This window comes from Oncorhynchus mykiss, chromosome 26 (assembly GCF_057628025.1).
Source record: "Oncorhynchus mykiss isolate SJ-2025 chromosome 26, ASM5762802v1, whole genome shotgun sequence".
In the NCBI taxonomy this organism is placed as follows: Eukaryota; Metazoa; Chordata; class Actinopteri; order Salmoniformes; family Salmonidae; genus Oncorhynchus; species Oncorhynchus mykiss.
In genome coordinates this window covers 41,626,034-41,650,178 of record NC_143047.1, presented here as the reverse complement: position 1 = coordinate 41,650,178, position 24,145 = coordinate 41,626,034, and the positions used below count along the sequence as shown (strand labels likewise).

At 42.2% G+C, this 24,145-nt stretch overlaps 1 protein-coding gene across 1 annotated transcript in view; it reads right to left on the bottom strand.

The window, feature by feature from the left end:
* The window catches only part of lrrc4cb (leucine rich repeat containing 4C, genome duplicate b), a 43,166-nt gene extending 20,848 nt beyond the window's left edge, over positions 1 to 22,318 (bottom strand). Inside the window, exon 1 of the mRNA XM_036981446.2 lies at positions 21,069 to 22,318. The gene's annotated coding sequence lies outside the window, so the exon portion shown is untranslated. The remainder of the gene's footprint in view (positions 1 to 21,068) is intronic.
* Positions 22,319 to 24,145: the final 1,827 nt, after the last annotated feature.

The following is a 24,145-nucleotide window of genomic DNA, read 5'->3' as shown; positions in this document are numbered from 1 at the left end:
ACACATCTGCCAAGACAGAAATTGGTTTGAAGACCAACACATCTGCCAAGACAGAAATTGGTTTGAAGACCAACACATCTGCCAAGACAGAAATTGGTTTGAAGACCAACACATCTGCCTTGACAGAAATTGGTTTGAAGACCAACACATCTGCCAAGACAGAAATTGGTTTGAAGACCAACACATCTGCCAAGACAGAAATTGGTTTGAAGACCAACACATCTGCCTTGACAGAAATTGGTTTGAAGACCAACACATCTGCCGAGACAGAAATTGGTTTGAAGACCAACACATCTGCCAAGACAGAAATTGGTTTGAAGACCAACACATCTGCCTTGACAGAAATTGGTTTGAAGACCAACACATCTGCCAAGACAGAAATTGGTTTGAAGACCAACACATCTGCCAAGACAGAAATTGGTTTGAAGACCAACACATCTGCCAAGACAGAAATTGGTTTGAAGACCAACACATCTGCCAAGACAGAAATTGGTTTGAAGACCAACACATCTGCCTTGACAGAAATTGGTTTGAAGACCAACACATCTGCCAAGACATAAATTGGTTTGAAGACCAACACATCTGCCAAGACAGAAATTGGTTTGAAGACCAACACATCTGCCAAGACAGAAATTGGTTTGAAGACCAACACATCTGCCAAGACAGAAAGCTTGAGGACGTCAGAGAGGAGGGACTTGTTAACATTTAAAAGACTGGTAATGAAAAGCACCTTTAATTCATCGATTAAACAATTGAGAATCTGACTTCACCACAATAAACCCACGTTTCCCAAGCACCATGTCGGCCGGTCGGTTCGTCAGTCAGTCAGCGGGTCGGCCAGTCGGTTCGTCAGTCAGTCAGAGGGTCGGCCGGTCGGTTCGTCAGTCAGTCAGAGGGTCGGCCAGTCGGTTCGTCAGTCAGTCAGAGGGTCGGCCAGTCGGTTCGTCAGTCAGTCAGAGGGTCGGCCAGTCGGTTCGTCAGTCAGTCAGCGGGTCGGCCAGTCGGTTCGTCAGTCAGTCAGAGGGTCGGCCGGTCGGTTCGTCAGTCAGTCAGCGGGTCGGCCAGTCGGTTCGTCAGTCAGTCAGAGGGTCGGCCAGTCGGTTCGTCAGTCAGTCAGAGGGTCGGCCAGTCGGTTCGTCAGTCAGTCAGAGGGTTGGCCAGTCGGTTCGTCAGTCAGTCAGAGGGTCGGCCAGTCGGTTCGTCAGTCAGTCAGAGGGTCGGCCAGTCGGTTCGTCAGTCAGTCAGAGGGTCGGCCAGTCGGTTCGTCAGTCAGTCAGAGGGTTGGCCAGTCGGTTCGTCAGTCAGTCAGAGGGTCGGCCAGTCGGTTCGTCAGTCAGTCAGACGGTCGGCTAGTCGGTTCGTCAGTCAGTCAGAGGGTCGGCCAGTCGGTTCGTCAGTCAGTCAGAGGGTCGGCCAGTCGGTTCGTCAGTCAGTCAGAGGGTCGGCCAGTCGGTTCGTCAGTCAGAGGGTCGGCCAGTCAGTCAGTCAGTCAGAGGGTCGGCCAGTCGGTTCGTCAGTCAGTCAGAGGGTCGGCCAGTCGGTTCATCAGTCAGTCAGAGGGTCGGCCGGTCGGTTCGTCAGTCAGTCAGAGGGTCGGCCAGTCGGTTCGTCAGTCAGTCAGAGGGTCGGCCAGTCGGTTCATCAGTCAGTCAGAGGGTCGGCCAGTCGGTTCGTCAGTCAGTCAGAGGGTCGGCCAGTCGGTTCGTCAGTCAGTCAGAGGGTCGGCCAGTCGGTTCATCAGTCAGTCAGAGGGACGGCCAGTCGGTTCGTCAGTCAGTCAGAGGGTCGGCCAGTCAGTTCGTCAGTCAGTCAGAGGGTCGGCCAGTCGGTTCGTCAGTCAGTCAGAGGGTCGGCCAGTCGGTTCGTCAGTCAGTCAGAGGGTCGGCCAGTCAGTCAGTCAGTCAGAGGGTCGGCCAGTCGGTTCGTCAGTCAGTCAGAGGGTCGGCCAGTCGGTTCGTCAGTCAGTCGGTCAGTCAATCAGTCAGAGGGTCGGCCAGTCGGTTCGTCAGTTAGTCGGTCAGTCAGTCAGTTAGAGGGTCGGCCAGTCGGTTCGTCAGTCAGTCGGTCAGTTAGTCAGTCAGAGGGTCGGCCAGTCAGTCAGTCAGTCAGAGGGTCGGCCAGTCGGTTTGTCAGTCAGTCTGTCAGTCAATCAGTCAGAGGGTCGACCAGTCGATTCGTCAGTCAGAGGGTCGGCCAGTCGGTTCGTCAGTCAGTCGGTCAGTCAATAAGTCAGAGGTTTGGTTAGTCAGTCAATCAGTCGGAGGGTGTTGAAGGAGATTCTAAATTAAAGTCAAACAGCACAATGCTAGCGCCTCGGCGGCCATCTTGGCAGGATACCACTGACTACAGCATGTAAAATGCACATTTTGAGAGAGGGATTAGTTCACTAGGGTGTATCCTGTCTTCTGCCCTGTCACAGCTGTTTGGCTATGCATTCAGACCATCGGTGTGCAGGGAGATGAAAAGGACAGGAGCATTCTGTCTCTGTGCTGTGACGAACCAACATTAGACTGAAGGATAATGAAAACAGATGCTATTTGCTGTAGGATTTTCTTGCTAATGCCTGATACAGTGTGTCTGCCATTACACATCGGATCCTTACCAAGCATACCGGGGAGGTTGAGTCCATTCATACAATATCTGAGAGAAAACATATCCACCTACATAGCATTATCACATCAAATGTATAGCCCCTGTTGTTTGCCCCATGTGGACACTGAATATCAGATTGGAGTGGAGATATCAAAACCACCCCTTGGTACTGTAGTCAACCAGAGAGGAATAACTCATCACAACAGCTTGTTACCAAATGGCACATAGTACTTGTTACAATGATTCCCTGAGAAACCGAAAAGTAATTATGAGGTGATTAAAAAATCCTTGCTGAACTTAGTGCACCATGTTCCAATGCATAAATTACCAGTCAGCACCGCGGCTACGACGTTGTTAGCTATAAACTATAGCTCAGCACATCTCCACTCCACCCCAGACACGAGCCTCATCGTCTTCCAGCACACCTCAACCTACGACCTACAGTCACTTTCAGCAAAGAAATTCAATTCACCTCAAGCAGACAACTATAATTATCTTCACTATTATGAAGGGTGAACAGAGGATTAAAGAATCAGTAAAAAATAAAAAATAAACCATCAAATATATTTGGGCTGAATGAATAAAGAATTAGGAACGTCTCAGCGGTGTGAATTTGTGGTTTTCTATTCTCCTTTCTTCATAATAATCTGCTTTGATATTTCTGCCGGAAACACATGAAGCTCAGTGGGGGGGTCTTAAAGCAAGAAGATTGAGGTCTGGAAGTCCAGGGGGACCGGGAGAGAGCGGGAGAGAGATTAAACCTCTTTGAGGGTGACACCATGTGTGTTGTGTGTGTCTGCGCTTCAAAGCATGTGTCTCTGTGTGTGTGTGTGTGTGTGTGTGTGTGTGTGTGCACAAAACCCTTCTTATAGAAACGTTGTCATCTCTGCAGTGGTGAAGGATTACATATGTTGTCTTTTGACATGCCATCTATCTACACAATACTGATGGACCTCATGCTGCGTCTATGCTGCTGCCCGCCCAGCCAGCAGTCATAAATTACTGTTCAATACAAACAAGGTACATAGATAGAGAAGGAGGACTGGAACTATCTCTTCAACACACTAGATAATGCCTTACAGAGGGAAACCTAATCAACTGAGAGCGAGGGAGAGTGAGCGAGAGAGACAGAGAGAGAGGAGGAGAGATGGAGAGAAAAAGAAAGGTTCAGTGCATTAGCAGTCGGAGCACTTAGCGTGTGGAATACCATTCATTATTCATTAGCTAATTCACCATGTATAGTAATTAAAAACACAGCTCGGTCCAAAATGGAAAGTGCTATTATAGGTAACAATGGATTTTTCCCACATCATTCTAAAGAGATTGCTGTTTCAATCAGTGCAATCAAGCCTCAGACTTTGTGATTAATTTAGCATATAGCAGCACTTCCAGATGAATACTCATAAATGTGAACACTTGTAAATGGAAGGATTGACAATTTTGTGTGAAAATGTAAAAAGAAAAAATCAACCATAGTAAGAGATCTCCGTGGTGTTGAATCAATTCTCTTTTTTGAATCTTCACCCAATTCACATATCTGTACTGTAACATCACATTGGGGCATTTGTTTTCCTTTACCAGAAGGACAAGAGGTAGAGTGAGAGCAGAGAAAAAAGCAATGTGGAGTTATGGCTGCTGGACAGGAGCTCTCTCTCTCTCTCTCTCTCTCTGCGTCTGTCTCTCTCCCTCCCTCTCTCCCTCTCTCTCTCTTTCTCTTTGCCTGGGTGCAAAATGTAGGCACTCATCCCCTGAATACAGATGGCATTACACAAGCAATCTTGTAAAGAGCTGAGATGCACTGACGTGCTGGTGGCTGGAACGGCCAGAGAGCCAGAGTCCAGCTCCAATGCCTTGCCATGCCAAGCCCCTACAGTGCCATCAGAAACTATTCATACCACTTGACTTATTCTACATTTTGTTGTTGTTACAGCCTGAATTCAACATGGGTTACATTGATTTTTCTCTGTCACCCATCTACACACAATACCCCATAAAAACATGTTTTTACAAATGTTTGCACATTTATTGAAAATGAAATACAGAAATGTAATTTACATAATTATTCACACCCCTTTGCTATGACACCAAATTGAGCTCAGGTGCATCCAATTTATTTTGATTATCCTTGAGATGTCACCACAACTTGATTGAAGTCCACCTGTGATAAATTCAATTGTTTAGACATGATTTAGAAATAAACACACCTGTCTATATATGGTCCCACTATAAGAAATCACAGCTGACAGTGCATGTCAGAGCGGAAGCTATACCATCTCCGAAATAGAATTGTGATGATAGGCAGATATCTGGGGAAGGGTGTAATTTCTCGAGTGTTGAACGTTTCCAAGAGCACAGTGGTCTCAATCATTGGGATTTTTTTTTTTTTGGGGGGGGGGGGGGGGGGGGGGATACCCAGAATCTGCCTAGAGCTGGCAGTCCTACCAAACTGAGCAACCTGGCAAGAAAGACGTTGGTCAGGAAAGTGACCAAGAACCCAATGACCACTCTGACAGAACTACGAAGCTCCTTGGCTGAGATGGGAGATCCTGCCAGAAGGACAACAGTCTCTATAGCACTTCACCAATCAGGGTTTTATGGGAGAGTGGCCAGACGGAAGACACTTCTGAGAAAAAGGCACATTACAGGATGCCTGGAATTTACAAAAAGGCCCGTGAAGGACTCAGAGCATAAGACAAAATAATGTGGTGTGATGAGACCAAAAATGAACTATTTGGCCAGAATGCAAAGCACTATGTCTGGAAAAGACAGGCACAGCACATCACCCATCTAACACCATCCCTACTGTGAAGCATGGTGGTGGCAGCATCGTGAAATGTTGATGCTTTTCAGTGGCATGGACTGGTAAGGATAGAGGGAACAATGAATGGTGCCACACATAGGCAAACCCTTGATGAGAACCTGCTTCAGAGTGCAACTGGCCTTAGACTGGGGAGAGGATTTACGTTCCAACAGGACAATGGCATACAGCCAAAGCAACGCTGGAATGGCTTCAGATCAAGAATGTGGAAGTCCTTGAGTGGCCCAGCCAAATCCCAGACTTCAATCCTATTGAAAATCTGTGGAAAGACTTCAAGATTGCTGTTCACTGCCTCTCCCCATCTAACTGAACAGAGCTTGATAAAATCCCCAAATCCAGATGTGCAAAGCTGATCCAGACATTCCCAAGACGACTCAAAGCTGATCCAGACATCCCCAAGATGACTCAAATCTGATACAGACATACCCTAGATGACTCAAAGCTGATCCAGACATCCCCAAGACAACTCAAAGCTGATCCAGACATTCCCAAGATGGCTCAAAGCTGATGCAGACATCCCCAAGATGACTCAAAGCTGATCCAGACATACCCTAGATGACTCAAAGCTGATCCAGACATCCCCAAGACGACTCAAAGCTGATCCAGACATACCCTAGACGACTCAAAGCTGATCCAGACATCCCCAAGATGACTCAAAGCTGATACAGACATACCCTAGACGACTCAAAGCTGATACAGGCATACCCTAGACAACTCAAAGCTGATCCAAACATCCCCTAGACGACTCAAAGCTGATCCAGACATCCCCAAGACGACTCAAAGCTGATACAGACATACCCTAGACGACTCAAAGCTGATACAGACATACCCTAGACGACTCAAAGCTGATACATCCCCAAGACAACTCAAAGCTGATACATCCCCAAGACAACTCAAAGCTGATACATCCCCAAGACAACTCAAAGCTGATACATCCCCAAGACGACTCAAAGCTGATACAGACATACCCTAGACGACTCAAAGCTGATACAGACATACCCTAGACGACTCAAAGCTGATACATCCCCAAGACAACTCAAAGCTGATACATCCCCAAGACAACTCAAACCTGATACAGACAAAACCAAGACAACTCAAAGCTGATACAGACAAAACCAAGACGACTCAAAGCTGTAATAGCCACCAAAGGTGATTCTACTAAGTATTGACTCAGGGGTGTGAATACTTATGTCAATTAGATTTCTGTATATATTTTTCAATACATTTACTAAGATTTCTAAAAACATGTTTTCACTTTTGTCATTATGGTGTATTGTTTGAAGATAGGTGAGATTTTTTTTAAATTTCATACATTTTTCAATTCAGGCTGTACAACAAAATGTGGAATACGGCAATGGGTGTGTAATGGTTTCTGAAGGCTCTGTAAGCTGGAGCGCCCCAGCAGCCAAGCCCCCCTGGCCTTTGAAGTGTGAAATGAGCCTTTGTTTATGTAACACCTTAGTTTTCAGCGTCCACATGACTTATGTACTTCTATGCGTCTTATATGCTATTTGCAGAGGTTATAGGTGCCTTATTCGGCATTGCAGCTTAAGCTTGTTGCATTGCAAGAATTAAGTATTAGCTACAGTCATATTTGACAAGCGCTCAACAATGCCTGATTTGCAACTTATTAGAATTTCATAAGCAGATTCCTATGTCTCACAGCGACAAACCCTACAATAAAATGTGTGTAAAATTATTCTCTCTTCTGACATCGTCCACAAGTGTTATCTTTATAAGATACAGTCATCTTTTCTCCTGCGCACGTCCCTCGTGGCCCTCGTAGCTGCTCGTCCCCTTGTCCGGCACTGACGGGCTCCATGTTGCAGAAAAGGCCTGTCTCCTTGATCCTGGGTCATGAACACAGCCTCATCTGAAGAGGGACCTTTAAACACAGCTCTGTTTAATTAGACACCCTTATGTTCTCCATCCCAGGCTAACAGGGTTGTATTCATTTGGCACCGAATGGAAGAAAACGGAATGAAACAGGAGGCGAATACCAGAGGCAGTCCAATGAGAGATGCTAGTGTTTGTTCTCTGTTGTAAAAAGTTTTGCTACGTGTTCCCTAATGAATAAGACTCAGATAATATGGCCCCACAAAGACACCCTCCATTTCATTTTCTCTGATAAATCCCCATAAATGAGAAAGTGACTGCATTGCTGCAGGAAACATAGTAACTGGATCAATGATACAAGAAAACAACATTTTCATCAATTTATTATGGCAGAAAAAAAGAATCAAAGTAGTGTTTTTGAATCCCGGTGCATTTGGAGCAGCCTCCTCTTGTTCTCCACACATCTAATTTGCTCATGCATATTACAACATGCACCATTTGGCTCATGAATATGATATCGCCGGGACTGGGAGTCCCCGTAATCAACAATTAAGTCAACGTCTGCTAGTGGATTTCTAGATATGAGGCCCGGTTCTCTCTCTCTCTCTCTCTCCTGTGTATTAGTCTGATCACAACCATTGTTGTTGACTTGCTATTGCTATGTTAGAGCCAATATGTATGTATACATGCATTGTAATCCGTGCCTTTTCATGTCTACTGTTCATTGCATTCATGTTCATTTGTCATCTAATGATAATAATGACCTTTCATGACCAGACAAGGGAATGAGTCTCCCAAACCTACTGTGCTAGATCAGTGTTGACCAATCCATGTCTCCCATACCTACCGTGCTAGATCAGTATTGACCAATCCATGTCTCCCATACCTACTATGCTAGATCAGTATTGACCAATCCATGTCTCCCATACCTACCGTGCTAGATCAGTATTAACCAATCCATGTCTCCCATACCTACTGTGCTAGATCAGTATTGACCAATCCATGTCTCCCATACCTACCGTGCTAGATCAGTATTGACCAATCCATGTCTCCCATACCTACTATGCTAGATCAGTATTGACCAATCCATGTCTCCCATACCTACTATGCTAGATCAGTATTGACCAATCCATGTCTCCCATACCTACTATGCTAGATCAGTATTGACCAATCCATGTCTCCCATACCTACCGTGCTAGATCAGTATTGACCAATCCATGTCTCCCATACCTACTATGCTAGATCAGTATTGACCAATCCATGTCTCCCATACCTACCGTGCTAGATCAGTGTTGACCAATCCATGTCTCCCATACCTACTGTGCTAGATCAGGCTTGACCAATCCATGTCTCCCATACTTACTGTGCTAGATAAGTCTTGACCAATCCATGTCTCCCATACCTACTGTGCTAGATCAGTGTTGACCAATCCATGTCTCCCATACCTACTGTGCTAGATCAGTCTTGACCAATCCATGTCTCCCATACCTACCGTGCTAGATCAGTCTTGACCAATCCATGTGTCCCAAACCTACCGTGCTAGATCAGTCTTGACCAATCCATGTCTCTCAAACCTACCGTGCTAGATTAGTATTGACCAATCCACTCCTCAGGAGTATTGACCAATCCACTCCTTGTTAAATCCCAGCACTAGCACACCTTATCTAGCTAATCAAGGGCTCGAAGAATGAGTTGACCAGTTGAATCAGGTGTGTTAGCGCTGATAGAACACACACTCTCATTTACTCCATGTGTAACTCTGTGTCGTTGTATGTGTCGAACTGCTTTGCTTTATCTTGGCCAGGTCGTAATTGTAAATGAGAACTTGTTCTCAACTAGCCTACCTGGTTAAATAAAGGTGAAATAAAATAAAATAAATAAATAAACATGTGACAGCTCAAGGTAGCCTACCTGGTAAATGAATTTTCAAACACTATTTTCAAACACTACATGAATTCCATCTGTCACAATCATGGCAATAGGATTCTATGCTTTAGTGACAACCCCCATAAAAACTGATTTCTAAACCCTTCGCAAGGTTGGAATTTAAAATCCTAACTAGCTGAAGATCTAATTAAGAAATGTGTACCAAAATACTATGCACTCCTCATCCAGGCCTCGTACACAGGCTCGATGTGCACTCACTGGACTCTAACCACACACTCACACACACCACATTGACACACATTGACACACACACACACACACACACACACATACTACAGTGACACACACACACAGCTGTTACTCTCTGTTTATTATCTATCCGTAGTCACTTTAACCCTACCTACATGTATAGTACATATTACCTCAATTACCTCGACTACCCTGTACCCCCCGCACATTGACTCAGTCCCGTTACCCCCTGTATATAGTCTTGTTACTGTTATTTTATTGTGTTACTATTTTTCCTTTAGTTTATTTAGCAGATTTGTCTGACTTTTTTGGGAGGAAATTGTTGGTTAAGGTCTTAAGTCCATCAGCATTTCACAGTAAGGTCTCTGCTGTATTCGGAGAATGTGTCAAATAAACCTCTGTTTGATTGGAGGATGCTCTCCACCCAACCCCTGCCCTGAAGCCGAACGATGGCAGAACTCCAACCTGCCATATGTACCATAGCATGGCTACTCTAGAGCAACAGAGTGGAGGTCTAAGTATGTCCTAAAGGAATACCTGGCCAAACAAAATACTACGCAAACACACCAGCATGTATATGATTGCAGGACTATTCAATCAAAAGTGACATTGGGAAGTTTTCTGGTAAGACTAACATTTTGCCCACTGCACTAAAGCTTGGTTTCAAATAACATGGTAAATATTGTATTAAAAGATTACATTTATCCGACCGTGAATTATTCTACAATGTAAGATTAGCACACAAGATATAACAGCAATAGGAAATATAAGGCAAGACTGCTGCAGTTTCTAACCAACCTACGCTGAACAGAACCATATGACGGATGAGGTAACCTTCCAAGGACAAGACTGCTGCAGTTTCTAACCAACCTACGCTGAACAGAACCATATGACGGATGAGGTAACCTTCCAAGGACAAGACTGCTGCAGTTTCTAACCAACCTACGCTGAACAGAACCATACGACTGATGAGGTAACCTTCCAAGGACAAGACTGCTGCAGTTTCTAACCAACCTACGCTGAACAGAACCATATGACGGATGAGGTAACCTTCCAAGGACAAGACTGCTGCAGTTTCTAACCAACCTACGCTGAACAGAACCATACGACTGATGAGGTAACCTTCCAAGGACAAGACTGCTGCAGTTTCTAACCAACCTACGCTGAACAGAACCATATGACGGATGAGGTAACCTTCCAAGGGCAAGACTGCTGCAGTTTCTAACCAACCTACGCTGAACAGAACCATACGACTGATGAGGTAACCTTCCAAGGACAAGACTGCTGCAGTTTCTAACCAACCTACGCTGAACAGAACCATACGACTGATGAGGTAACCTTCCAAGGACAAGACTGCTGCAGTTTCTAACCAACCTACGCTGAACAGAACCATACGACTGATGAGGTAACCTTCCAAGGGCAAGACTGCTGCAGTTTCTAACCAACCTACGCTGAACAGAACCATACGACTGATGAGGTAACCTTCCAAGGACAAGACTGCTGCAGTTTCTAACCAACCTACGCTGAACAGAACCATATGACTGATGAGGTAACCTTCCAAGGACAAGACTGCTGCAGTTTCTAACCAACCTACGCTGAACAGAACCAAACGACTTACTGTACAGAGTGAAGATCCAGTCTATGAGATAGAAATCTGGGGTGAGGTTGGAGCTCTGGAAGTGGTTAAATAGTCTTGGGAGGTTCTCTTCAAAGAACACCTCGAATGCAGCAAAGTTTTTCAGCATCATGATGAGGTAACCTTGCAAGGACAAGACTAGCTCAAGCAGCATACAGTAGCCCAATTTCCTTAGTCAGAAGATGCAAAGCATGTCAGTGAGACCTGTCGGATTGGTCTGTTCAGAGGACAAACATGAATTGAGTTAGTAATTCACTCCACATTTGATTGATTGATCACTATAGACCACAAATGACTGACTCCATTTCCTCATGATGAATGACTGTGAGGGAATATCTGCATGTTCACTGGAGTGGAGTTATCACGACCATCTCTTTAAGAGTTAGGTAAACAGACAATAAAACGAGAGAGAGAAAAGGAGATGGAGAGAGTAGAGTAGAGGTAAAAGAAAGCAGGGTGGGATTTGTGAAATAAAAGGAGTGAGTGAACGAAGATCAGCTTCCTCCATCCACATGACAATCTATCATCGCTTTAGTTATTACTAAGAATTTCTAAAGGGTTTTCCTGGTAAGAAGGAGTGTGCTCAAAGGCTTCCTACGGATATTACCAGATGAGATATGCAGACGCTTCGTGGCAAAGCCCTTTGGAGCTCTTTAGCATTAGCAGTTTTTAAGCAGAGGCCTGTATTTTATCAGAGGCATCTTCTACTGAAATAGCTGTATTTTATCAGAGGCATCTTCTACTGAAATAGCTGTATTTTATCAGAGGCATCTACTACTGAAATGGCTGTATTTTATCAGAGGCATCTTCTACTGAAATAGCTGTATTTTATCAGAGGCATCTTCTACTGAAATAGCTGTATTTTATCAGAGGCATCTTCTACTGAAATAGCTGTATTTTATCAGAGGCATCTTCTACTAAAATAGCTGTATTTTATCAGAGGCACCTTCTACTGAAATAGCTGTATTTTATCAGAGGCATCTTCTACTGAAATAGCTGTATTTTATCAGAGGCATCTTATACTGAAATAGCTGTATTTTATCAGAGGCATCTTCTACTAAAATAGCTGTATTTTATCAGAGGCATCTTCTACTGAAATACCTGTATTTTATCAGAGGCACCTTCTACTGAAATAGCTGTATTTTATCTGGAGCACTGTTGGATTCTATCATGTGTAGGAGTGTGATTAGGTAGGCAGAAAGGTGCCAACCAGGGCTTGTTGGTGGGTGGTTGGTTTACACTGTAGCTACGCTCTATTGGTCAAAGCTCTGCCATACAGAGGAAGATTCTATACCTGCAGTGACTCAGTGAATGGGTGCGTTTCAGATGCACACATTCTGCGCAGGTCTGCGCAGGTCATCAGACGTTTGCAGTAATTAGAGAAATGTTTGAAGTATCAGGAAGCACATCAATATGATATGATGATCTTCTAAACTCCTCAGGCCTGCATACTGTAGACTCTGTGTTTTTGGAACGAACTCATTAGATGAGCCCTTGAGATTCCATCCACGGAATCAGTGAGAGAGAGGAGGAAGTTTAGTGTTTCTCTGACCTAGACTTTCCCAGAGTCTCAAAAATAAACATCAATGGTTGGAGGCGTGGGGCAGTTCTGACGCAAAACGCGCTTGCATTCTATATCCTGGTTCATATACTACGTTCCTGTGAAAAGTCTCATTCTATATCCTGGTTCATATACTACGTTCCTATGATTCTATATCCTGGTTCATATACTACGTTCCTGTGAAAAGTCTCATTCTATATCCTGGTTCATATACTACGTTCCTGTGAAAAACCTCATTCTATATCCTGGTTCATATACTACGTTCCTGTGAAAAACCTCATTCTATATCCTGGTTCATATACTACGTTCCTATGAAAAGTATCATTCTATATCCTGGTTCATATACTACGTTCCTGTGAAAAACCTCATTCTATATCCTGGTTCATATACTACGTTCCTATGAAAAGTATCATTCTATATCTTGGTTCATATACTACGTTCCTGTGAAAAACCTCATTCTATATCCTGGTTCATATACTACGTTCCTATGATTCTATATCCTGGTTCATATACTACGTTCCTGTGAAAAGTCTCATTCTATATCCTGGTTCATATATTACGTTCCTATGAAAAGTCTTAACGCATTATGACAAACAATCTACCTGCTGGTTCTACGTAAAGTGTTACCATAGTATTTTCCGGTCCTTGTCAACAACCCTCTGAACTGTGTCCCTCTCTGGCATAAGAAGCCATCTGTAAAGTTTAAACCACATTAGCCAGAAAGCCAACATCACAGACAACGGGACAGGCCTGGCTTCTTCACATTTCGGATGCTAACTTTGATTTAAATGTCAGGATTGCAGAGTGACAGGCTGCGGAACAGGCTGAATAATCCTCTTTCAGGAGCACGGAACCATGACGATCCTGACTGCCACAGTGGCTGGAATACTGAGAAGAGTTCCATCGGTCTGGCCAGGCTGATACGTTGGTCGAACTCATTCACAAGCAGTCAACTTCATCGAGATATGGCTAGCTGTCTCCAGACCTGACACAAACATATGTTTCATCAGGGGGAGGGTGGTTCAGTAACCATCCACCAAGACTGGATGGGCAGGAAGATAGGGGCTAAATCAGGGTCAGTGCTCTGTGATGTTGGGGAAGCCCCACTTCAGAAGGACAGAACAGCTGCTTAGGGTTTGAGCAGGAGACAAGGTGAGGGAGATCGTTGTTTACTAGAAAGGAGGGACACAGACAAACAGACACACACAGATACACAGACACTCATAAACATGCACAGACAGACACTCACGCACACACATACTGTGGAATTTGTCTCCCTGTGGAATTTCTCTTCAGTAGATCCCTCAACTGAAACACTATTGAACATCAATCCTGTACAGTATGAGTACAACAGGAAAGATAATGATCTGAACAAATGGATCAGCATGTTTGCCGTTGACAACAGTCCAAGACAGTCAGAAATGAACATTCCTGAACATTTTATTTCCTTGGCTTGCAGTCGTATAACACTCAATGAAAGCAGGCAGCAGCTGCCTACTGGAAGCAGAGCTGGGAGACATTTAAGTGATGCATGTCAATTGCTAGCCTGGTTACACCACTGAACACTGCAGCATTCCAGTGTGGTTTAAACAGGCTAGTCAATATAGTCACCAAAGGTTTATCTAAGTCAAAGGGGTTTAAATCCGAGCCTGGAAGTCCGGTTGTCTTATCTACCTGATAATTAATTGCACTCACCTAGTGTCCTGGTGTCCCAGGTCTAAATATGTTCCTGATTAGAGGGGAACAATGAAAATCAACAGTGATTGTTTTCACATTAAAGGACCCTAACAGTGGCTGTCTGACAGCAAGGCTCATATACTGTAACCATCCATGGCTATATCAACATATGCACCATTTTATAAGATGAATATACATTATTAATTGAGAAAGATTGTCAATATTATGCCTGGTCAAATTGTAGGGGGCAGATAAGATACCTTGTATTCCGGACATGCACTGGATGGACACTGTAAGTGGGCTGATTGTTGCAGGATTGACACGCTCAAAAAATGTATCATCTTTTAATGGAGCAAGATGGAACCGAAGGCACTTTCTCTACTGGGTCGTTCCACTAAATGAGTGCCCTTTGCATCCCTTTGATATTTTAAGTAGAAATTGTGCACCAATATTGGATTTGAAAAGCCTGTTATATTCAATTAAATGCCCTTTAATAAACACCACATGGAGAATTTAATACATTTGACTTTTTTTTTATATGAATAAAGACTTGGTAATGTGGCAAAATTCAGCAATTTTGAAATGTCCCTCCATGCACCCTCTGTAACCTCCAGTAAAGACTGTAACCTACTGAACCATAACATCTCTCCAGGTTTTCACCATCGTTGTAAAGCCTAGTTATTTTGTTGCTTTGATAAAGTCCTTTCCCCAAGATGATTATTTACAGTGACCTCCAATAGTATTGGGACCGTGACATGTTGTTGTTGTTGTTTTGTCTCTGTAGTCCAGCACTTTGGATTTGAAGTGATACCATGACTACGAGGTTAAAGTGCAGACTGTCAGCTTTCATTTGAGGGTATTTTCATCCATATCAGGGGAACCGTTGTAAAAATTACAGTACTTTATGTACATAGTTCCCCCATTTTAGAGGACTAAAAGTATTGGGACAAATTCACATATGTGTATTTAAGTAGGCAAAAATGTTGAATTTGTTCCCATATTCCTAGCATGCATTGACTACATCCAGCTTGTGACTCCACAAACTTGTTGGATGTATTTGCTGTTAGTTTTGGTTGTGTTTCAGAAGATGCTGTGCCCAATAGAAATGAATGTTTAATAATGTATTGTGTCATTTTGGAGTCACTTTTATTGTAAATAAGAATATAACATGTTTCTAAACACTTCTACATGAATGTGGATGCTACTATGATTACGGATAGTCCTGAATGAATCGTGAATAATGATGAGTGAGAAAGTTAGAGGCACAAATATCATGCCTCCAAGACATGCTATCCTCTCACCATTACAATAACAAGGGGAGGTTAGCATTTTTTATCATGCCCCCAAGACATGCTAATCTCTCAGCATTACAATTACAGGGGAGGTTAGCATTTTTTTATCATACCCCCAAGACATGCTAATCTCTCAGTATTACAATTACAGGGGAGGTTAGCATTTTAAATCATACCCCCAAGACATGCTAACCTCTCACCATTACAATTACAGGGGAGGTTAGCATTTTAAATCATACCCCCAAGACATGCTAACCTCTCAGCATTACAATTACAGGGGAGGTTAGCTTTTCTTATCATAGCCCCAAGACATGCTAATCTCTCACCATTACAATAACTGGGGAAGTTAGCATATATTGTATCATATTGTATCATCCAAAGTGGTGGAATACAAAGCCAAAACAACAACAAATGTGTCACTGTCCCAATAGTTTTGGAGCTCACTGTATTTCATGTGATTAGTGATTCATTTTAGGGTAAAAAAACAACAATCCGGCCCTCGTTTTAAGGTCAACCCTGTTCTGTAAACTGAACTCTCGTTTTAATATGGTGAAACTATTTATTTTTTAATATTTTTTTTCAAGATAAATATTGAACATCTAATAGTGTAAAACCTGGTGAGCACCATTTTCTGGTGGAAAACTGAATGGGTCGAGCATAACACAGTAACCCTATTACTCGTAGACAACATTTTTTAATTTTTTTTTTACAAGCTTCCATTCATCCTGTCACAAGGGGATTTATGGCTGATTAAAGATGAAATCGTCAACTCTGTTACGGTCAACCCTGTTACTTTATTTGGCACTTAATAGGCACTTAATATAGTCATTTTTATTTAACCTCTTGAGATAGGGAAACTAGTTTTTTAACATAAAAAATTGATACTTTTTTCAATTTTCACCTAAAATGACATACCCAACTCTAACTGCCTGTAGCTCAGGCCCTGAAGCAAGAATATGCATATTCTTGGTACCATTTGAAAGGAAACACTTTGAAGTTTGTGGAAATGGGAAAGGAATGTAGGAGAATATAACACATTAGATCTGGTAAAAGATAATACAAAGAAAAAAACCAAACGTTCTTTTGTATTTTTTGTTGTACCATCATCTTTGAAATTCAAGAGAAAGGCCATAATGTATTATTCCAGCCCAGCTGCAATTTAGATTTTGGCCACTAGATGGCAGCAGTCTATGTGCAACTTGTTAGACTGATCCGAGGGACCAATTTTAACTCTGTTCAAAATGTTGTATAAAGACTGCCCAAATGTGCCTAGTTTGTTTATTAATAATTCTTCATGTTGAAAATGATGCGCTCTCCTCAAACAATAACATGGTATTATTTCACTGTAATACTACTGTAAATTGGACAGTGCAGTTAGATTAACAAGAATTTAAGCTTTCTGCCAATATCATATATGTCTACGTCCTAGGAAATGTTCTTGTTACTTACAACCTCATGCTAATCCCATTAGCCTACGTTAGCTCAACCGTCCTGTGGAAGGGATACCGATCCCGAAGAAGTTAACGACAGAATGAATGACATTTTTTACGACAGAATGTTAAAATGAGGTGAAAACAAAACTAAATAAATAATCTTAAAGGCATGGACCACAGTAGAAGTATGAGACAGTATATTGACTACAGTAGAAGTATGAGACAGTATATTGACTACAGTAGAAGTATGAGACAGTATATTGACTACAGTAGAAGTATGAGACAGTATATTGACTACAGTAGAAGTATGAGGCAGTATATTGACTACAGTAGAAGTATGAGGCAGTATATTGACTACAGTAGAAGTATGAGACAGTATATTGACCACAGTAGAAGTATGAGACAGTATATTGACTATAGTAGAAGTATGAGGCAGTATATTGACTACAGTAGAAGTATGAGACAGTATATTGACTACAGTAGAAGTATGAGACAGTATATTGACTACAGTAGAAGTATGAGACAGTATATTGACTACAGTAGAAGTATGAGACAGTATATTGACTACAGTAGAAGTATGAGACAGTATATCGACTATAGTAGAAGTATGAGACAGTATATTGACTACAGTATAAGTATGAGACAGAATATTGACTACAGTAGAAGTATGAGACAGTATATCGACTATAGTATAAGTATGAGACAGTATATTGACTACAGTATAAGTATGAGACAGTATACTGACTACAGTAGAAGTATGAGGCAGTATATTGACTATAGTAGAAGCATGAGGCAATGCATCAACTATAGTAGAAGCATGAGGCAATGCATCGACTACAGTAAAAGTAAGAGGCAATGTATCAACTACAGTAAAAGTATGAGGCAGTGTATGTACTACAGTAGAAGTAAGAGTCAATATATCAACAACTTTAGAATATGAGGCAGTGTATCAACTACAGTAGAGGTATGAGGCAGTGTATGGACTACAGTAGAAGTATGAGGTAGTGTATTGATGACAGTAGAAGTATGAGGCAGTGAATCAACTACAGTAGAAGTATGAGGTAGTGTATGGACTACAGTATCAGTATGAGGCAGTGTATTGACTATTGTAGAATATGAGGCAGTGTATCAACTACAGTCAAAGTATGAGGCAGTGTATCAACTACAGTAGAGGTATGAGGCAGTGTACTGATGACAGTAGAAGTATGAGGTAGTGATGGACTACAGTATAAGAATGAAATAGTGTATTGACTACAGTAGAATATGAGGCAGTGTATCAACTACAGTAGAAGTATGAGGTAGTATATCAACTACAGTAGAATATGAGGCAGTGTATGGACTACAGTAGAAGTAAGAGGCAGTGTATCAACTACAGTAGAAGTATAAGGGCAGGGGATGGACTACATTCGAAGTATGAGGCAGTGTATCGACTACATTCAAAGTATGAGGCAGTATATCGACTACATTCGAAGTATGAGGCACTGTATCAACTACATTTGAAGTATGAGGCAGTGTATCGACTACATTCAAAGTATGAGGCAGTATATCGACTACATTCGAAGTATGAGGCAGTGTATCAACTACATTCGAAGTATGAGGCAGTGTATCGACTACATTCGAAGTATGAGGCAGTGGAGGCCCATGTGTCTACTTCCTCTTAGTTCAACTCCTCAGTATGAATGAGACATAGCATGGTCATATTGTAATTAGTGCATATATTTTTCTAAACAGCATGCAGTATTGTTAGTACAATACTGTAAAAACACCTTCAGTAAACTGTAGGTAATAATTCAATTCTGACACAGCCCCCCCCCCCCCCCAGTGTGAATTTAGGCTGCCCGGGGTGAATTTAGCCCCCCCAGTGTGAATGTAGCCCCCCATGTAATCTACAGTATTATCACTGAACAATGCTGACCAAGATCTTCACAAGCCTCACACTGGAGGACACTGATAGCCCAATGTTAATGAATGACCTTTAAAAGAAAGTTCATCCTCTCAATAACAAATGACTGGGGAAGATTGGCACCACATTATTAGATGGTATCAATCTTTCTGACTCATTTAGGATTGAGGCGTGGACATTTCTCTAAATGAATATCATGTGATCTAGACCACAGAAGGTGTGGAATACCAACTCAGATCGACCCGAGAACGCTTTTGAGAAATGAGAACATCGCACAACATTTATATGAACTTCTATGTCATCCCAAACCAAACTCTTGGCAACTCATTCAAGCCAGACCTTGATACTTCATATATTTGAAGATGCTTTAGGCCAGAAGTCAGTGAGAAACTCAGACTGTGATTTAAGTCGATAAATCAAGGCATTAGACTGTGAAATGTAACATTGTATTGATTCCATGCTCACAGGACCCAACAGACGTGTCACTTCACACCATGAGTGCAATCTGCTTCCATGATTTGCACTGCTAAACATATTCAGTGCTATGGAATAGTAACAGTCAGTTTCAGGTTGAGGTAATTCAAGAAGAAGACCAAACAGCTTCCATCATAGTGATTAGTTAAACAGGACTAATTTAAAGTGGTATATTACGCATATAGCAGACATGCCATTATTGAAAGAAATATAAATGGGATTTAAGGTAATGTGTGCCTTTGGCAAAACATGACAGGGGTTTCCTATTACCAGCATGAGACTAAAAGTAAATATCATTCTTCTTGAGCTGCTGGTCTTTTGGCAAATGGTGAATATGCAACAACACGTGAATAGATAATATACTTCATGCATATTTGAATGAATGTTCTGAAGAAACACTGTTTACAGTGAGAAACCATTGAAATTAAAGTCCATGCCAATTGAAACATTCATGTTTTCTCAATGCACAGTTGCCTTAAAACCTGCTAATGGCATACATGGCATACAGGTTAATGGTTATTTATAATGGAGAAACTTACATGAACACAGTATTACTATCTAAAGAAATGTGCTTTCATGTTCTGGGGAATATGCTTTCATGCTCGGGTAAATCTATATAGGAGGCCTAACAAGGTATCGCCCTCCAGTATCCTAACGCGGGTAGTATTTTCAGCACCACCTTCCAATGGACAGCTCACATCAACACGTAACTCGCCCAAGCGTGACGCCCCGTTGAGGCACCGCAGCTATAATATAACACCCACTATTTAGAATCTGAATCAGCACCAAATTACATAACTCCTGGGTAGACATCATGCTCCTTCTGGTCAACAGTGCTCGGGAATCCGATTGGGGGAAATCAACACTAATGCACCTCCATCACATTCCATTAGCAGCTGTGCCACCGGAAGACCACTGGGGTTGAGACACAAGCAGTCTCATGTGGGCTGACACTCCGCTCGAGTCAATTGCTTTGAACGTCATAAATATCACGGTGGATTTAACATGCACGGATACAGAGTTGGTGGTTATAAGCTAATTGGGTGGCCGAGTCAGTTGAGAAATATTACTCAAAACATCCAAAATCTAAGAAACCCTATTGTAGAACTCACCTGAAGAATTTGGTGGGTCAATCTGGTGGCCCCCGTGCTGCAAATGTGTCATTACTAAGCGGCATGACGAACCACACCTGAGCTGAATATGAATGACCATATGACGTATTCTAGCAACATTGGTATAATGGCTATACAGGGATTTACAGAATCCCGAATCTACCTAAACACACTGTCTCACCAAACGGTTTAGGCCATACCCCATCATTAAATAAATAAAGCCTATTATTACGTATATATTTATCTAACCACTTACTATGTCTCTTTCGGACTCTCTCTCTCTCTCTCTCTCTCTCTCTCTCTCTCTCGCTCTCTCTTAAACACACATGCACATATACACACACGCAAGCGCGCGCGAGAGAGAGAGAGCTTCACATGGTTTAATTATGTCTTTAAAAAATGTGAATTAACATCAGCTATTGCACATGTAGCCTAAAGCGACATTATAGCGACATTAGTCTATAGCGGAAAACGGTGTCGTGTTGAACACCCGAATGACCACTCTGTCGTGAAGAGCGGCCGAGATGGATAAGAAAGATTAAAGTGCCTAACTTAATGTAGATAGAAGAGGTGAATAAATCAAATAAAAGATACGTACGCATTTTCTCGAAGATATGGGGTTGTGCTCAAAATGAAGCAAAAAAAAAAATCAAACACACCAGGGCCAAGGTATCCGATTGGATTGGCTGTAAGACCGATGCACAATTCTCACCCATGTGAAAGGATTCGAGGCAACCACACGTAGTCTACATCGACAGCAGCAGAATCAAAAACGTAAGAAAACGAACCTCGAACGCAATAAAAAAAAAAAATACAAATGATGAAAAAGAGGTGCATGAAATTGGGATGAATCCACCATTCCTGTGGTCACAGTGGAGAAAACCCGCGGGGTGCCGGTAGCTTTTGACTTTGTATTCCGATGGGGGGAAATGCTGCCGAGTTTGTGAGAGAGCGATAAGTCTGTGGCTATTTCTTCATATAGCCCTTTCCTGTGGAACTGAACGTGGTGCCCTATATAGGATTTCTCAGTGAAATTATTCTTGAGCGCACACAGTTAATGCCATACACCGAGATTGAAATGGACTATCCACATTTCGATTGATGTTCATCCCTTATTGGTGCAGTTCTCTGATAGCCTACTGGAGGATTTGCAGAGGTATAATGTCAGTTACCATAAAGGGTCACATGTCCAGGCAATATTCCCGAACATGATCGATGTAGCAAGCGTAGAATCAAAAAAATATAGAAGTATATGCACGGATGCAGTCGAGGTGTGTACATACATGTCTCAAAAGGACGCAGCCATTCTTATTCGAATGTTCTGATCCAGATTCGTCAAACAACCACCCAATGCATCCATAGCCAATCCATCAACTTGATTCCCTGGGAAATAACGCAGAGCCTAATACGCAAACCAATGGCATATGAGCGCGCGGAATGTAGCCTATATGCGCTCGGTATTTACTAAATATCCACCAGAAGCTGGTTTTCGATGCAGTCCGGTAGACCACCTATTTAACATAAGCGTAACTATTGATAACAATTTTTTTTGCTTTGTCAGGGGGATTTGTGGGATCCGTGTAATATCAGCACCATCAATATTCCGTGTGTACCATATCCACCGGGGAGCCACTGTGTTCTAATCGCTCTTGCGCTTGCTGCAGTCCATGGCTCGAATAGGGAGGGAGCACATGGAATTCATTAGACTGCATGGTCCGAGCTCAGCGATGTAAAAAATACCACTGCCGTGTGTGTGGTAGGCTATAGACTGCAACCTCTCTAGTATTCGCCTACAATCCATCGTCTCATTCTACCGACCTTCCATTTGGGTTACATCTCTCTGAACTCATTAATTATTGACTGATCAATAGCATTAACACATAAAGGCCAGAGGGAATGGTGTGTGTGTGTGTGTGTGGTGTGTGTGTGTGTGTGTGTGTGTGTGTGTGTGTGTGTGTGTGTGTGTGTGTGTGTGTGTTTACTTGATGAGGCAGGGTTGCCACCTACAGGCGTTTGCCCCTCTCAATTCAAATATTGACAATAATCAGCCATTTCACAGGGTGTCCTGCCTAATCAAAATGATACACTTCAGTAGTCTTTAAATCACCTGCATCTGCACCTTTTACATTATAGGTAGTTGCATTTTCAGTGACTTACAAGGATGTCTGTGCATGTAACAGGACGTCCGATTCCGGTGTGACCTCAGTCAAGTGGCACTTTGTGAGAAGCTTCATAGAAATGAGACGGCAATGACTGTAGGCTGTTTGGCTGAATGTATTGTGTAGAGTTGAATGGATCGAGTAGAGGCCAGAGCCATACTTACAACACATGTATTGCTCTCGTCTAGGCCACATGCAATTCAACATATAAAACAGCTCTACATTGTTACTAGAAACCATTTGGTGCTCATCGTTGCAGTGAAAATGTATCATCGTAACCTGACACAAACACATAGAGAAACAGGCGCAGGCGCGGGCACACGCACACGCGTTCAGGCGATTCAGCACCGACTGAAAAGGACAGCGACGGAATCTGAATTTTGAAATTCAGCACCGCAAGACAGTGGACAGGGACTGAGCCTAGAAGCCTGATGTTATATATGCTTGTGCTTTGCTTTTAGTGTTTTGTGTAATTTATGTCTATATAGGTATGTATAGTGTACTAATTGTTTATTGATGTGTTGATGCAGGGCTCGTCTGCGAAAGAGATCGTGATCTCAGCGTGGTTAGATGAAAATACAGGAAAAGGCTGGCAATCTTATAGAAGGCCTAGTTATGGGAGTAACAGCAACACAGAGGGAAAGTCTTAAAGCACCCAGTGTATTGTTATGTTTTCTTCTTAGCCTTACTGATCAATGTCATTTTTTCAAAGAGTCCACACAACCGGTTTAAATGGTTAGATTCAGTTGTGGCGTACAAGGAAAAGCTGAAAACTAGCACACCAACCAACACTATTTAATTTCACCGAGCATTGTATTACATTAGATTACACTACGCGTCATAAATATACTGTAAATTGGATTCATCAACACGTGCCGGGAGAGAAGTGTTTAGAACAATGTTAAGGTGGTAATAATTGTATATACTTTCCTTTAATGTAAAACGTATTTTTTTTTTAAATAAAGGAAGTCACATTAATGACGTAATGGTCACATAACCATGAAAGATTAGAACACTTTCATCTTCAGACACGGCGGATTCATTTTGATATATTTTCTGTAATCAGCATTTTATGCAGGCTTTGATGAAACATGAATTTAAATTCGGAGAGATGTCTTTGAGAGCCGAAAATAAAATCTAAAACTATATCAGTGGGATGGTTGAAGGGTGGGATGGATGAAATGTGACGTTGTAAAAGTGATTAGCGGCAGCAAGTATTCTTCTGAATACATCTAAGTACTGTAGTAGAACACTGTAATAAAAACTACAAGCTACTTCCATGTCAACTGTTTTGATCCGAATACTTCCATTGATTTAGTTACTTGGTCAAATTAAACATCATAGAAATTCCACCTGACATGACAGCCAACATTAACTATTTGGCTCCTACTTTAAACCAAAAAAACTTTTAATAAGGTTTTAATTAATGAGGCTTTACGGGTCTTGGCAAAATCCATGCTAGGGTGCCAAAGAACCCACTTTAATGGATCTTCTATGTACTTTATCAAGTGTCAGT